Genomic DNA, 16,900 nt, shown 5'->3' with positions numbered 1-16,900 from the left:
CTTCCTTCAAAATGAGACTGATTAAATAGAATATCATAATCCATACAGTGAATGGACTATGTAGCCATAAGAAGCAATGAGAACACTTTCTATATACTGATATAGAATGATCTCCAAGTTATATTGTAAAGTGAAAAAAGCCATGTATAGTATACTAATTATGGCATGTTACCCTTTGGGGTAAAAAATATATGTAAATATATACAAATATACATGTTTATTTCTACTTTCATAAAGAAGTGATGGAAAATAAACCAAAAATTAATTTAAAAAAAAAAAAAAGCTTTTCTACAATGGGAAGAAGAAAAGAGGATGGAGGAGCCAGAGACAGAAGCAAGAACTTATTTTATAGTTTTGCCAGGTTTCCTAGGATTTAGGCCTGTAACTGGTAGAGTGGCATTCTATTGGCCAAGCAAGGCACAGGGCTCAACCCAAATTCAAGGGAGAGGAAGGAGCTTTCACCTCTTCAAGGGCGGTATGACAGGGAACATGTGGCCATCTTCAGTCTGTCACCACATTTCTAAAAGTGATGCATTAAAACAACCCAACATCTGCTTCATAATGTGATGCAATAAAAATCATATAACAGTAGCAATAATCTTGCCTAAAAAATTAAATCGGAACATCTAATCAAGCCTCTAACTCTCAGTTTCTGATTATATAATGGATAGAAGAAAATGTTAAACAATGCCTTATAGAAGCAATCAGCCAGATCCAGAATATGGGACATCCTACAGGACAAATAACCAGAGCAGCCCCTGTGCAGTTGATTGGTAAGCAATGCCCCTGTACTGGCACTGCTTGACCTAAAGCCTTTGTTCTGTGAGCCTGAACCCAAACTAGGACGTTGATAAATGCTTAATCATATCTTACCATTGCTCTTACCACTAAAAGTTAATGCTTAATCATATCTTACCATTGCTCTTACCACTGAAAGTTCAGTTGCCCCCACCAATCATAAGGAAATGAAGGATGTAAGTTTATAACCTTGTTTCCCCAGCAATGTTTCTCCTTTTAAAAACCCTGTTTTCTGCCCTTGCCCCTGCCCCACCTCAGGGCATGTCTTCAGTTCATACCAAGGGCTATGATCTCCAATTTGCAAATCATATGTGAATAAAACTCTCCTTTAATTTCTTTTGGAATTTTTTGTTAACACATTAATAAACTTGTTTGTTTTTCTGTTTTTCTGTTACAAGGGTCTCAGCCAAGAACTTGGAATGGTAGAGAGAAAATTATTTTTCCTTCTCTACTCTACTAATTCTGTTAAAATGTATTTTAAACATCTATCTGTTAAAAATTCACAATAAAATATTAAGAGATGGTCAAAAGATAACTGAGGCATATTAAGTTTTAAGAGTTTATTTGAGCAAAATCGTTTGGAATTGGGCAGCGGCAAACCGGAAGGGGTTAGTAGCACTTTACAGACACGAACTTGGGGAGAAACTTTGATAGAGAAAAGCAAGGCAAAGACCGTAGTGATTGGCTATAGCTTGGTTGGCTGTTTGTGACTGGTTGTTCTTAGGTTCCAATTTCATAAGCTTGAAGCATTTACAGGCTTAGATTTGGGCTTGCTTACCTACATAAGCCACCGGGGCATTAATGCCACAAGTCTAATGGCCTTCTTATCTAATTAATTTAACAAGGTGAAACTATGCGATGTCTGGGATTTGCTTTAAAAACATAAGAGAAGGAGATAGGAGATGAATGAAATAAAATAAGCAAAGTGTTGATGAACTCACACAAATTCTCCCTTCCCCCCTTTTTTTAAAACATTCATCACTTACCATTAACTGGATGCCTCATGATGTTACTTGGTTTAGGCTCTCTGAAGAATTAATATAATTGACTCAGCCAAACTGTAGGCCACCTGTTTGGGTCTAAGGTTCATCTATCCTTGGGTTTACTCTTCGCTCACTCTGAGTCCAAAGAGCTGGGAGGAGTGAGTTATAAAGTAGAAAAGCTGATCACTTGGGTCTGCCCTTTGGAGAGGGTGGAGTTCAAAGACTAGGGCACTTCACAGACTAGAGGTGGCTGAGGGGTGAGCAGACACACTAATGAGTATCTTCAGTACTGGCTTCCTCAAAGTGGGAGAAGCCAATCTTTGAATTGGATCAGTTTGCATGTTCCAATTTAATTTCAAAAATAACAGTAACATCTTTTTGACTCATAAATTTGTGGTAAGCCCTACATCTGTTTGGTTACCATCTCCTTTGACTGCTCATTGTTACCAGGAGTGAATGGGGATCAGGAGTTACTATCATCCCTTTATGGCTGAGGCAAGTGGCAAAGTGATTTACACAAGGCACCGAGCAGTTGGTTCTAGGGGAAATAAATGGATTGTATTTTAGTAAATCAACTAGACTGCGTCTTTGGGGAATTATGTTGCATTGAAAGCAATTTTCAAGATAAGAAATACTTATCTTTAAGCACCACCACATGTCCTCCCCCCACCCCCGCCCCTGCCACTTTAAATTTTGTTTAGGACTTTCCTACAGAAATATACATTGCCAGCAGAGGGGAGTGTTGGAGTAAAAGAAATAAATTTAAAAGTCAGAGAATAGCCTGCTTATAAAAGGCCTTATGGAGCAGGCTTGGGAGTTTAGAAGTCATGGTTTTGCTAAAGGTGGTGACCAAGAAGGTAAAGTTCAAAAAGAGCAGGGTGAATTAATTAGACAAAGGCTGATGAAAGCTGGGACACCAGATAGGAAGTTCAGTTACAAAGTCCAGATCTATGAAAAGCAGCAGTGGAAACGTAGAGGATGCAAAATATCTAAAGGATATTCTGAAGGGATAAATTATTTATTTTGATGACTAAAATGTAACGATACCCTAAAGATGGAGTAAGAATGAGAACATCTATGGAAGGAAGGCAGCCACTCAGTCTCTTATCAGTAGGAGCTCAAAGTAAGCAGGGTAGGAAAGACATCTTGAAGGCAAACCCGTACATATATAGGCACAAAATTCTTCAATTCCTTTATAAACATTTACTAAATTGTGGAAAAGGTGAAATTCAGGAATTTTAGACCATTTTTACTCTTTTAAGAAGATAATTCTGGGCCCAAGAAATTAATTTCTTAATATTACAGAGTTATACACTGAGTGGGCAGAGGGTTTAAGATATTTGTAAAGTTATTTAATCATTCTTGCATTTCCTTCACATCACTGATTCTAAAAACTTTACCAGGGTCTAATAATCTTAGCCATGGAAATTTAGCATAATTTCATTTACTTTAAATTATATTGATCATAAAATGCTTTAATTACCCATGAATAAAATTCAACTGGCAATAAGAGTTATTCTCAGGTTTGAAATGAACAAATTTTACGATTGAGTGATGGCCATGGTTGATGTTATTGCTTTCAGAGAAAATAGCGATCTAACTTCAAGAAACCAATGCATCATATCCCGTGTCAGTATCTTCAAACAGTGATAATCCAAGAGAATTGTAGGCTATCTCCCAAGAGAAATGGCTCTAAAGGTACAGCTAGCTCTCTAATTTCATAAACACATATATCTTGTTGCAATTTGACTATCATCAAAAAGTTAACTCCTTGACTTGAGAAAGCTAATACTGTAGCTTTCAACCTTGGTTGCACGTTGGAATAATATGAAAAATTTAAAAAAAAAAAACTGATTTTTAGCTCCCTCCCCTTCCCCATGCTAATCTAATTATTCTGGAATGTGGTCTGAGGAGAAAGTCTTAGCTGCTTCCCAGGCAATTCTAACTCACAGACACAGTTGAGAATGTCAGCTGTTTCTTAGTGACTCTTTGAAAGCTCAGATTTCTTTTCACTTTTTAACAATTTCCTGAAGTTACGAAATCTTATTAGAATATCTCACTGGTGTAGGAGAAAAAAATGCCCGAGGGAATAAAAACAAACATACAAATAATGCAAGGACAAAAACAAAAGCAAATAAGTTTTTCTAGGAAGTAGGAAAGCACTTTAGGGAGAAAATTGTTACTTGAGGAAATTGTTTAAAGGCTTTTAGATAGACAAAGCAGAATCAATGACTACTTTGTGTGGAAACTGTTGAAGCGAGAGGAGGTTGGAATTATTCAGTATAACATAGTAGACAGATGTTTCCCTTTGGCAGAGAAGCTATATCCTATTGGTTTTGTTATTTGCTTGGTTGGCCAATAGGTTTCGTTTTCTTAAGATCATCATGCATTAAGAGACTACTCTTGACCCATAACACTGGCTCAAAGTAAAAGTTTGATAAATACCTTCTGAATAAATGAGACAGTTTTGGCTTGGAGACAGGGAAACAAAGGGAATGAAGGAAGTTGGTAGCTACACTGTCCAGATAACTATGCTAAATCAAAACATTTCATGTTCATGTTCATGCTACTCACAATCTTGATTCTCATTTCCTGTGTAAGTCATAGAACTACAAATCTAATCTGGTCACATCTAATACACAGATACCTTGCAATTCCAATAAGATCTTGTCCAGTCTCCTCTCAATACCTCCAATAAGACTATCCAATATATCTGTGAGTTTTCTAGATTCATGATAGCACAATGCTTTGGATTTACCTTTCTAAACTGATTTGTAATTCTGATGAAAATAGAAATGTAAGAACTAGCACTGAGTTTGACTTGAAGTCCTTCCAGCTCAAGTGGTCTGTCTCCATAATCAAGAGTAGCTTATAGAAAGGCAGAGCTATCTTCACTTAGTTACTTTAGCTTCAGAAGATCAGGGTGTATCCCCCAAACTTCCATTTTCTTCTTTTTGTAACTTATTAGAAAAGAACATATTGGGGTACATCGCCTTGAACATTTTTTTGTTTCTATCTTCCACATACTCTTAACAAGCAGACTCCATGAATGCATGCAACTGAAAGAAGTCCTTCTCTTTATATGCCTACATAAACCTCTTTCAAAGGTAAAGCAATGCCCAATGACCATGAAAAATTAATTCTTGATTACATTTCTACCCCTTCTTTATTGTTTTGATGAAGATCTGTCTCTTGAGTCGACCTGTACATCATTCCTCCTCATTTCCTTTGACCATTTATGTGGACTCTTCTCAGACTCCTGCAGCTCCATTATATCTTCCTTATGACTTTAGAATTGCATATGTCATCCAAGAGCTTATGTAAGAAGAAGATAGTGTTTGCCATTTTATTTCCATTGCTTTTCTGATGATTCCTTCCATCTGGACGGCATTGTTGTCTGCATTCTAGAATGTATCTTGCCAATGCTTTTGAGGAACAATCAACCATCATGCTACATCCTGTTTAGAGCTAAAACTTAGAGCACAATGTTTTCATAATTTAAGTATGTTTTAGAATCAAATTTTCCAAGATGCATTATTTGAATTTGGCTACAGATAATCAAACTCTGCTCTCAAACTCTTTTGTCACTATTTCATTTTTTGCATAATCGAGTGAAGTATTAACTTAAAGAGGCTTTTGTGTTCCATGTCTAGTTACCTAGTATTTTAAATGACATAATGTTAAGCATATAAATTTAGCTCTCTCCTTCAAAGGCAGTGTGTGAATCTTAGTAATTTTTATTAGAACACAATAAACCCTGCCATTGATATAACATTTTAGAACTCTTGGATAAAACCAACACCTTGTAATTAGAATGACAAGTTAATAATCACTGCTATCTGCAGGCAACAACAACAACAACAACAACAAAAACCGTTGGTTTACAACAACTTGTTTGATCAAAAGCAATTTCAAATGAACAGAATAATTATGTTTCCAGGGAACAATGCACTCACAGATGAAAATAGACTTGGTTATTTCCTGCCCTCCACATTTGCATTGGAACAAACAGCACCCAGAGCGAACAGAAAAAATATTGAGCAAACACAGTTGCACTGGCAACCTCAAGAATATAGAATTGAAAAGTGAGGTTAGATGGGGAATAGATGTGTCCCTCCAATAGAACACTTCTGGAGCATCACTACTCTGCTTTATTTCAGCTCCCTCTGTAACCCTTTCTGAGCAAATCAGTAATATAACTTACATAATAAGCCAAATCATTAACCAGTCACATGGTAAATATCTGTCTGGTACCCATACTTAACTCAAACTTAAGTTATCTATTACTAGAGCAGGAAACTGTTGTGTTCCAATTCATTAAGCTTGTATATGTAAATACAGTGCGGAGAAAATACTACCATATATCAATGGGAAACATGTTTTGGTATAATGTTTGCAGTTTCACTTACATGTAGAATCTAAAAAACAAACAAACAAGCAAAAAAAAAAAGAAAAGAAAAGAAACAGACTCATAGATACAGAGGACAAACTGATGGTTGCTGAAGAGGAGAGGGTCAGGGAGGGATGGGTAAAAAGGTGATGGGGAATAAGAGGTACAAACTAAATAAATATAAAATAAATAAGCCATGGAGATGTAGAGTGTAGCACAGGGAATATAGTCAATAATATCATAGTAACTATGCATGGTGAGAGGTGGGTACCAGACTTATCATGACATCATAGGTATATAAATATCAAGTCACTATTTCGTACACCTGAAACTAATATAATATTGTATACCAACTACACTTCAATCAAAAAAATTTAAATAGTATTTGTTAAAAGTTGTCCTTGGATAATAATCTAACTCAGTTGTTTCTCAATGGCAGCTATTATTGGCATTCAGAAGGGACAATTCCTTCTTATTCTGTGCATTGCAAGATGTTTAGCATTCCTGGGCCCCACTTACTGTCAGTAGAATCTGCCAGTCTTATGACAATCAAAAATGCTCCCATATACTTCAAAATGGTCCCTAGGGCAAAAATCCTTCCCTCTCTCCCAATAAAGGATCTTTTTGTAAGATTTCTCAGAGAAATTGAAGGATTTAATAAGTAATTTCCCTATTGTATGGTCCATGACTCTTTAGAGAAAGTCTAAGCCAAAGATACAAAGGAGAGCTGAATCTAGAAGATATTTTGTACAGAACCAGAAAAATATTCATCTCCTTCTACCTTTTGCTAAATTACGCCTAAAAAGTGGTCTAAAGTTAGAAACTTAAAATTGTTAAATTCTCTATGACCAAAAAAATCTCCAATAATAAATGATAACCTAGGAACATGTTTGCAGAGTTTAATAACTTTAATATATCAAAAATCCCCAAATATCATTAGGAAAAAAAACTAATATCCAATAGAACACTGGATCGAGGAAATCAGCAAGCAATTAAAAATAAGAAAAATGGTTAATAAACATGAGAAAACACATTCAACCTCATTTATAATCCAACAAGCATAAATCAATAAATTAAAATGACAAAGAAGTAATATTGTTTTACCTATAGAACTGAAACTTAATTTAAAGTAAAAAACTCAGTATTGGTGAGAATTCAAAGAAGTGAGTAAATAGAAACAAAAATGATGTAGCCCTTATGGAGAAAATTTAGCCATAGCTGTCAAAGCCTTAAAATTATGCAAGTCATTTAATCCATCAATCCTACCTTTGGGAATTTAGACTAGGAGTATAATTGTGGTTGTGAGCAAAGATTTGGCTACAACATTGTTCAATGAATCATTATTTTTTATAGTAACAAAGTAGATACAACTTACATTTTTAAGAATAGAAAAATTAGATTAATAAACTAGGGCATATCTAGAAAACTATTATGAACTAAAAATAATGCTGTTGAAAAATATTTAATAACATGGAAAATATTCTTAGTAGATCATTTTAAAAAACCTACAAAACGATTGGCATAATACCCTTTTTGTAATACATATATGAATGTGTGTGAGTGTGTATGAGAGAGAGAGGGAGAAAAAAAGAGAGAGGGGTGCTATGTCTCTCTTGTAGAGACTTTCTTCTTTTTCTTTACAGACTCCAAACCCAGCATGGTGTCTGGAATGTAGAGTGTATATTAGGAGTGCATCAAGTCAATCACATACCTAAATGAATGATGAATAAAGGACTATAAAAACATGTGTATTGGTTCGGAGTCTAAGACGAATGATTTTTTTTCTCTTTTTTCTCTTTATTTTCTGGGTTTTATTCAATCCATATGTATTACTTTTGTACTTTAAAAAAGAATAAGTCATAGAGAAAGCCTTACTTTAGTTAGAAAGAAGTTTGCAGACGCTAAAGGGAAAGGTTTTTGCACATGCTGTAGTAGCTTTGCCTCTATTTGTCATGATCGGTTGTTTCTTAGCCATAATTTGAACTAATTTAAGTGGCTGCTCGTCTGCTGGGGTTGAGGAGTGCCCCTTCCCCCATCCAGAAGTAAGACATAAGCTTCTGAATCATCCCACCTTACGTGGGAAGAAGAGACAAAGGTAACTGGGGAGAAAAATCCCTGAGAACATTTAAGAGAATAAAATTCTCGTACCAGTTGCACTGTAATTCTGAAAAGATGAAAGCATTATAGACTAGATATTAGGCTATTTGATTTTCTGTTTGCTTTGAAGTGATGTGTATCTTATGTAAACTAACTTCAGCGTTATAATTATAGTCTGAGGGACAGCTTAGTTGCTTTAAAAAGTTTTAACATTTCCCCCTCCGTTGCGGTCAATTCCCTTGTCTAGAAAAGGCCATGACTTGCTACGATAAAAAAAAAAAGCCAGAGCGCCACCCAGTGGCAGCTCATTTAATATGCACATGGTTTTGTAGAAGAGAAGTAATACTGTCCAGCGAGATGGGCTCTCTGACCTAACATGCCTTACCAGCTTCAATGCACTGAATTTCAAGGCCTCCTTCCTACTTAGGATTTTCGATTTCAGAAATGTGAGGGCTCTGGTCAGCCTGGGAAAGATAGCATCCTGAAATGCTATTATCTCTACCATCTATTACCAAATATGAGGCTCATCTGGAGATAAACCTTTGATTTCTCATAGCATCGTTTATAAAACGACAAAAATCATCTGGTGTCAGGGAGCTATGGTCCTCTTCTCATTCATTTATTCAATTATTTAATGAACATTTACTGAGCACCTCTAATTTCCAGGAACTGCACTGGGCACTAAGAACATAAAGATGGATAAAATATCTTTTCCAGAAGGGAGGTGCTCCTGATCTCATGTGATGTTAAGCTGGATGATCTGTTATCAACTGGGCATCACCAGCATTCTTTTAAGGTTTCCTCCCAGAATCCCCTTCCCTGGGATTTGGAGCTGCCCATAGGAGAAAGATGCTTAAGATTTGAAAGGCTGAAGAGAAAGAGAAGCTATATTCTCTATAAGAAGCTGCAGCCAGACTCATGAACAGATGAGAGATTCGCAGTGGCTCCCTGGTGAGCTCTTGGGGACCACCGGTGTCACTGATGCACCCTGAGACTCCAAGAATGCTTCTGGTAGATCTTTAAGAATCGTAGCAGCTCCCTGGTGAGTTTCTGAGACCCGCCTGTACTGTTTCATGTATTTCACACCAGATTTTCTTCAGTATCAGCGTCCCTCACCTCCACAACAGCTTTTTTGCCTTCATTACTCCCTCAGCTCTTCCAATTGTCAAGTAAGTCCCTAATTCCTGTAGCAAACCCTGTATGGCAGAAAAACATGAAGTGGCTTCTGTTTTTCTACCAAGCCTTGACTGATTCGGACACAGAGAATCCTACGACATCGCCATAGCATAATGATACAGGAATAGGTGAGGTTTTATGAGAACTGAGTAGTAGGAAAGCATTCCAGCTTTAGAAGAATCAGGGATGGCTTCTCAGAGAAATTGGCATCTGAGGTAAGTTTTGAAGGTAAAAAGAAATTATCCAGGTCCAAAGGAAGACTTAGAGACTAAAGTGTTTAGGAAAATAAAGGGGGGGGGGTGGAAAGATCTGAAGGAATCCAAAATAGAACTGTGTTTAAAAGGAGATAAAAAAAAAATACTACGAGACTACAAGTTACCAAGTTTACAATTAGTGTGCTGACGGAGAATAAAACGGCAGTTTTCTCATATGATTATCGTTTCTGTAAAGGTCATTAGAGATTTGTAGATATCAATGTGGCAGAATGTAGCAATGCTGTTAAAGCTTCTTAACCAGATTGGCACACGAAATTCCCCAGCTGCTGTAAAAGCTAGCCACTAAGAGCTCCACTAAGAGCTGCAGCCTTCTCTAGAGAACTGCCCTCTGGTGGGAGCTTCCTGCAAGTGCCTGGAAGGTTTTGCCTTGCTTCAAGGTCATCCGTAGACAAAGACTGATACAGGCAGACGAAAGCCTGGCCCCATTGCCTAAAGGTTCGATAATGTTGTGATGCCATTCACCCTCTCCACGGGAACAAGCTGAGAATGGATATTAGCAGAAATTTTGTCTTTGCTTAGCTTTTCCATCATAATATCAAAATTAAAAAACTGGGTGACTTGTGTGCACCTGACTGGAAGTCAACATGGTCTAAGGCAGTACTGTTTGTGTCTTTCTCACATCCTGGGCTACATTAGAAAGCCAGCTCTCTTCTATCATCATGAACATCATGCCTAATACTCCTTCCTAATTCTGGGACTCACCTTGGCTGGTGGAGATCCTCAACTGAAATAGGGAACAAAAGAGACAGTGGGATGAGGGAAAGTGAGTTCTGCTTTGGGCAACAAAGTCTGTCTTGACAGCAGAGGACATGGAGAGATACCCAACAGGAAGTTAGATAGGAGTCTGAGGCATGAGGTTTTTAGCATCATCACATTATAAGTCACACCATTTGATAAGGTTTTAATTCCAATTGCAAATAAGAATGGATAGGAGAATAAGATTGACTATTCCTTTTGCTTTAGTCATTTATTCTATAGAATAGATATCTGCACCTCCATATTCACTGCAGCATAATTTCAATAGTCAAGATATGGAAACAACCCAAGTGTCCATTGGTCTTTTCTATTTTTTTTAAATCTCTGTTTCGTTTATTTCTTCTCTCATTTTCATTATTTCCTTCCTTCTACTACCTTAGGCTTAGTTTGTTCTTTTGTTAGTTCTTTGTAGTATAAAATTTGAGTTCTCTTTTTTCTTAATGTAGGCATTTATTGCTCTGAACTCCTGTCTTAGGATTACTTTCAGTGAATCCAATAAGTTTGGTATATTGTATTTCCATTTTCATTTGGGTCAATGTATTTTTGAATTTCCTTTTGGTTTCTTCTTTGACTCCCTGGTTGTTCAGTAGCAAGCTGCTTAACTTCCAAATATTTGTGAATTTTTCAGTTTCCTTTCTGTAATTGATTTCTAGTGGTATCCATTATAATCAATAGACAATTCCATTGGCCACAAGTTGAACATCTTCTCTTTCAATATCTAGGCTCTGAATACAACCTAGGCTGTTTGTACACTGTTCCTGCATCCATAAAATGGGATGGCAACAATAGTGGGTACCTCTCAGGATTGCTTTAGAGACCTAGTGTGGTCTTAGACCAGTGTTGGACTCATACTAAGTTATCGGTGCATGTTAGCTGGCTTTATGTGTAAACAACGTGTCAGTACAAAATTTTGTCTTTTAGCTGGATTAGAATAAACCGAGATGAGTCAGGGGTAACTAGAGTGGGTGATTATAAAAATGACACTTTATATCTAGATTTTATTGCATTTGAAGTGCAAATAAAGAGATTTTGGGTTGTCTACTTCCTTCTTACCTTTCAGAAATCTTACCTTTTAAGGACGTACTTTGTACAAGTATGTTTAGAACGGTGGATCAAAGAGGGGAGAGATAAAAGTTTCAGTATTTATGCTCATACTGGCATGTACAACAGCCATATGTTGTTAGCAAGTAAAAACTGCTAATTACCTCTAGCAAACTACAGCGCTTCTGTGCTGAGAATTATTCTGTGAAATGAACTTGTCATTTCTCCAATTCGGCATAAAATAGTTTGTCCACACCACTACGTTTGAGAGATGCAGGAAACTGCCTGAAGACAAACTCATGTGTCACGGCTGCCACCTTGTGGTTATATTAGCTCTCAGAAATCAAATACCTTATACTGCAACAACTAACTTCTAAAATACACCAACAGTCTGAGTATGGCTTTTTTTCCTCTTGCATTATTAAAAATTCTCCAAGTTGCAAAGAGGACTATGAATTAATTTCTTGGCATCAATTTACTGGCTAGTTAGGGCCTGAAATCAGGTAAGAATTCCCATAAAATCTAAATCACATAAGCTCTAAATCGAGTAAGGTCTAAATTGTACAAGAGATGTGTGCTTATGTGTGTTTTTTACAAATTTTAAAAATTGAAAAAAATTCCCATGCCTAATTAGTAGCTGTGCTAAATGATTTATGGACTACCCATCACATGGGATATATATTCCCATTAAAAATATAGAATTAGAGACAAATTATAAGATTATATTTTTTCAATGTACATAGTTATATTCTATATTCTAATCCTTTGAAGGGCAACACAGAGTAAAGGTTAAGTACAAAGTCACTAAAACCCTATAACTTTGGATCAAATATCCTACTCTGATTACTTACTAATTACATGAACTTGGGCAAACAACATAATACCTCTGTGCCACTTTCCTCATTCCTCAAAATGTGAATGAGCTCAATAGTACATATCTCACAGGCCTGTTGTGAAAATCAATTATAACTTTTAAGCAGTCTTTGGCATTCAGGAAAGATGATCAATAAAAAACTCTTGTTCTGGATAACCAAAATTATAACAGCATGTGTCAAATTCGCTTTATTGTTAAAATCAGACTTCCCCCTTCAAAGTGTACCTGTTTGTCACCTATGCTTAGGAACCTATTCCCCCAGCTCTTTCACTCCTGCCTCCTCCCAACACACTTAGTCTTGGCTGCTGGGGGCCCTTGAAATTTTCTGCTGGTGACTCGAGATAAAGGCCCTCAAAATGATTGGCGAGCGAGATGTCAGAATTGCTACCGGCTAGGGCTTGCTCTATTGCCCATTCTGCGAACAGAAATACATGTTTTTGTTGTTGTTGCAATTATTCTAATCCTGAACAGGTGGGAAGAATTCTCTTTCTTGATTCATGGAAAAGTGCCACCTCCAGCCCTGAAACAGCCTTCCACTTTAGTACATCACCCAGAAATCCTAAACTTTGGGCTTATGGTCATGACAAAATGGAATTCTTCAGTTGTCACTCCTGAAAAGGGGATGAGTATATTTTATGTGTAAGAAAGAGAGTGAATTAAATATCTGGTGACTGAAGGGTGGATTGGGAGAGTTAGTAGTACTGGTACTTGCATTCTTTAAGTTAGGAGTGGCCATGTGACTTGCTTTGGTCCATGAAATGTGAGAAAAAGTGACGTGTCACTTCAGGGTGGAAGCTTTAAGTTTTGGTACATGATTCATCACTTTTTCCATCCCCTGCCTCGTGGGTCATGGAAGTATACGTCGAGATTGTGCTTCCATCAGCCTGGGGTCCCAGAGTGATTAAAACCCCTCAACAATGAGCAGAGCCCCTTAAAGATCCAAATGAACATATAGTTTGAGCAAGAAATAACACATTATGGTAATGCACTGAAAACTTAAAAAGTGTTTTCTCATCATCATCTAATCTATCCTATTATAGAAAATGATTAGTGTCACTGTGACTCCTGAGAGGTGACCCTGCTTTCTCTGTCCCTGCCCTCAACTCAAGCCCAGAGGAGGCCCTTTCCCTTAGTCTCCTAACTCATGGCAGAGACCCAGGCTGCAGTTTCATGCTGACAGCAGCAGGGTAGTTAGGAAAGAACACACAAAGGTTCTGGCACCACATTCTCTCCAGCTGACGTGGGGCTCCACCGCTTAGTAATCAGCTGAACGACTCTGGGCAAGTGACTTGTGTAAACTAGGGGTAACAGTGCTTACCTTGTTCCAATTACTATGTCTGTGTAAGAAACCACCCCAAAACGTAGTAGTGTCAAACAACCATTTATTATGCTCATGGATTTATGACAGAGCACAGCAGGGATGGCTTGTCTGTGCTCCCCATGGCTGGGGCCTCAACTAAAGACTCAGACAAGGAGCTGGAGTCATCTGGAGATTCACTCACTCACATACCTGGTGATTGATGTTGACTGTTGACCAAGACCTTGGCTGGGACTGTCAGTCCTGACTCTTACACATGGCCTCTCCCTGTGGCCTGGGTTTCCTTACAACATGCATCAAGAGAAAGCAGAGGCCCAATCACCTTTTGTGACCTAGCCTCAGAAGTCACAGTGTTACTTGTATGGGGTTCTACTAGTCTAGGCAATCATAAAATCCTGCCCAGGCTCGAGGAGAAGAAATAGACTGTTTCTTCAGAGGAGTTAGCGAGGCTCTGGAACAGTCTTTGGGACCACAAATACTGCTGTGGCCACTTTTAGAAAATAAAGTCTGCCATACTTCCCATTTACAGTCATACTGAATGAGTAAACACAAAGTACCTGGAAGAGTTGGTAGGTATATGCTTGGTGTTAGTGATTTATCCACTGCACAGGTTTAGAACCATACAGAACTGCCTCCCTGCCCGGCTTCCACTCTGGCTCCCTGGGGACCCACCCCAAGGCTCTATTGTCTCAGACTCTGGACCAGACAGGACTTAAGGAGCATGCTCTTACTGCGGACCTCAACAAGATACTCGTGCAGTGGTCTCACACCAGGAGGCTCAGGGTTGCTTCTTTTTTATACTTTCCTAGGAAAGAGTTTAAGAAGCTTTGAGGCCTTAACTGAGATCATACACTTGTATTTTGTGCCTTCTTAGTAAGAGATCTGCAAGAAAACATTCACTCTTTAAAGCAATGGTAGGATTTAGGTGTTTTGTTTTGTTTTTTTGATTTTTTATTTTTTCAACAAACTCCCTGAGTATTTTTAAAATTCCCACTCCCCTACTCCTCTCCCCTTTGACAACCATTAGCTTGTTCTCTGTATCTGAGTCTAATACGTTTACTTTGTTTTTTTAGATTCTACATAGAAGTGAGATCGTACATTTGTCTTTTCTGTCTTATTTCACTGAGCATAATACCCTCTATGTCTATCCATGTTTTTACAAATGGTAAGATTTCATTCTTTTTTATCACTGAATATTGTTTGTGTATGTGTATGCATATATATGTATATATATGTACCATATCTTCTTTATCCATTCATCTATCAATGGACATCTAGGTTGCTTCCATATCTTGGCTATTACTAGTAATGCTGCAATAAACATAGAAGTGTAAATACCTTTTCAGATTAGTGTTTTTGTTTTCTTCAGATAAATACCCAGAAGTAGAACTGCTGGATCATATGGTACCTGTTTTTATTTTTTGAGGAATCTCTATGCTGTTGGAAGTATATCATTCTGTCAAAAACTATAAAGTACTTTTTTTAGTGTCACTGTTAAGGCAAAGTGAAATAAACCTCTTAAGGGTCATACCATTCACTAGGGTGCTGGGACGAGACTAAAAAGGCAGGGTGATATTAATATAAAAAAGAGGCACAAGAACTATACCAACTGACTAAATATTACAGCAGGTTGTATTCAGAGCCTGCTACTTACTTGCTGCTGGCATGGGAACCTGGCTGATGAGCATATGGCCAGATCACAGGGAACCTACCAGAAGATTCCTGTTGAGATTACTAATAGCTACTTCCCCTATGCCTTTAACGCTGCATACTCACACCTGGATAGGAAAAACAGATATAACACTGAATTCCTGTAACACTGAGGCTCATTCTCTGGCGTTGAGAGGAGACCACATCTCCATCTGTGGAGCATTATTCCTTCTCTAACAAACTTCCGTTTTGTCTCTAACTTTGGCTCATGCTTGAATTCTTTCCTGCGTGGAGTCAAGGACCATCTCTTGGCAGGCACAGAGCTTGAATCCCTAAATCAGGAAGATTCGCCCTGTCCTGCATCAATATTAGCTAACAATCTTTTAGTTTATGTTGAGGGGACTGGATTTATCTGTTGTTAGGGGTGTTGTATGGATTAGAAACCACACACCTCTTTAGCACCGAGCCACCCATATCAGAATGGTTCAGGAAAACAGGTTTGGCCAGTACAAAGCTGTTGAGTCGTCTGTACATGCCCCAGTGGCTACTGTTTTTTAAATCTTCTATTTTAGTTGCAGAAGAAAAGGCTAACTTTATACCATGTGCCAAAAGCTTTATGTAGATCTCACGTACAGCCTGAAGTCCAGTGAGTTGCTGCAGTTATTGTTAGCCTGCAGGCCTGAGTTCACCACTACGAAACTGGCTGAACTGAGTATCTCTAGTATCAAACTTTTGGGTGGTATCTAAATGTCAGATTTCATAGTCATTAAAGTTAAAAATCTGGAGCCAAACTCGCACCCTCAAAATCTGGCAGTTTGTGGTTTATAGCATACCTTAATCTTGCAATAATATATGACTCTGGAACACGGGTTTCAACTGTGAGAGTCCACTTCTACAGATTCTTTTCAATAAAGCCCGTACATGTATTTTCTTTCTTATGGTTTTCCTAATGTTTTCTCTTCTCTACTTTATTGTAAGAATAGAGTATATGATACATATAAAATACAAAATATGTATTAATCGTTGATGTTATCAGTAAGGCTTCTGGTATTAATACTTAAGTTTTGGGGAGTCAAAAGTTATACAAGGATTTTTTGACTGCACAGGGCACCCCTAAACCCCACGTTGTTCAAGGGTCAACTGTACACTGTGTAATCACTATTAGCCAAGTTTGCCAAGCATTGTTGGTGCCATTTAGCTTGGCTGGGTGAGGTTGTACCATGAACAGATATGCCTGAAACCAAATCATGCTAGGTTTAAGCAACTCAAGAACCTGCAAATATACAAGATTGTCATTGTCATCCAATATTAATGACATTTCTTCAGCTTTCTAGAGACATTTTAAAATAAGTGAAGGCCTGTAGCTAGCCTCTGTGGATGAAAAGAGGACCACACAGTAAACTTGATATGTTCAGATGGGCCAGCATGGTAGTCCCTACAAACTCAGAGACCAAAATTAATCACACAGAATGGTCTGAACATAAAAATTCCTAATTAAAAGTAGGTCTTGGCAGGCAGTCACATCCTGGGCCTGCAGTTTTC

Source organism: Pteropus medius, unplaced genomic scaffold (genome assembly GCF_902729225.1).
Source record: "Pteropus medius unplaced genomic scaffold, Ma_sr-lr_union100, whole genome shotgun sequence".
NCBI classification, from domain to species: Eukaryota; Metazoa; Chordata; class Mammalia; order Chiroptera; family Pteropodidae; genus Pteropus; species Pteropus medius.
Note: the sequence above shows the minus strand (reverse complement) of the source record.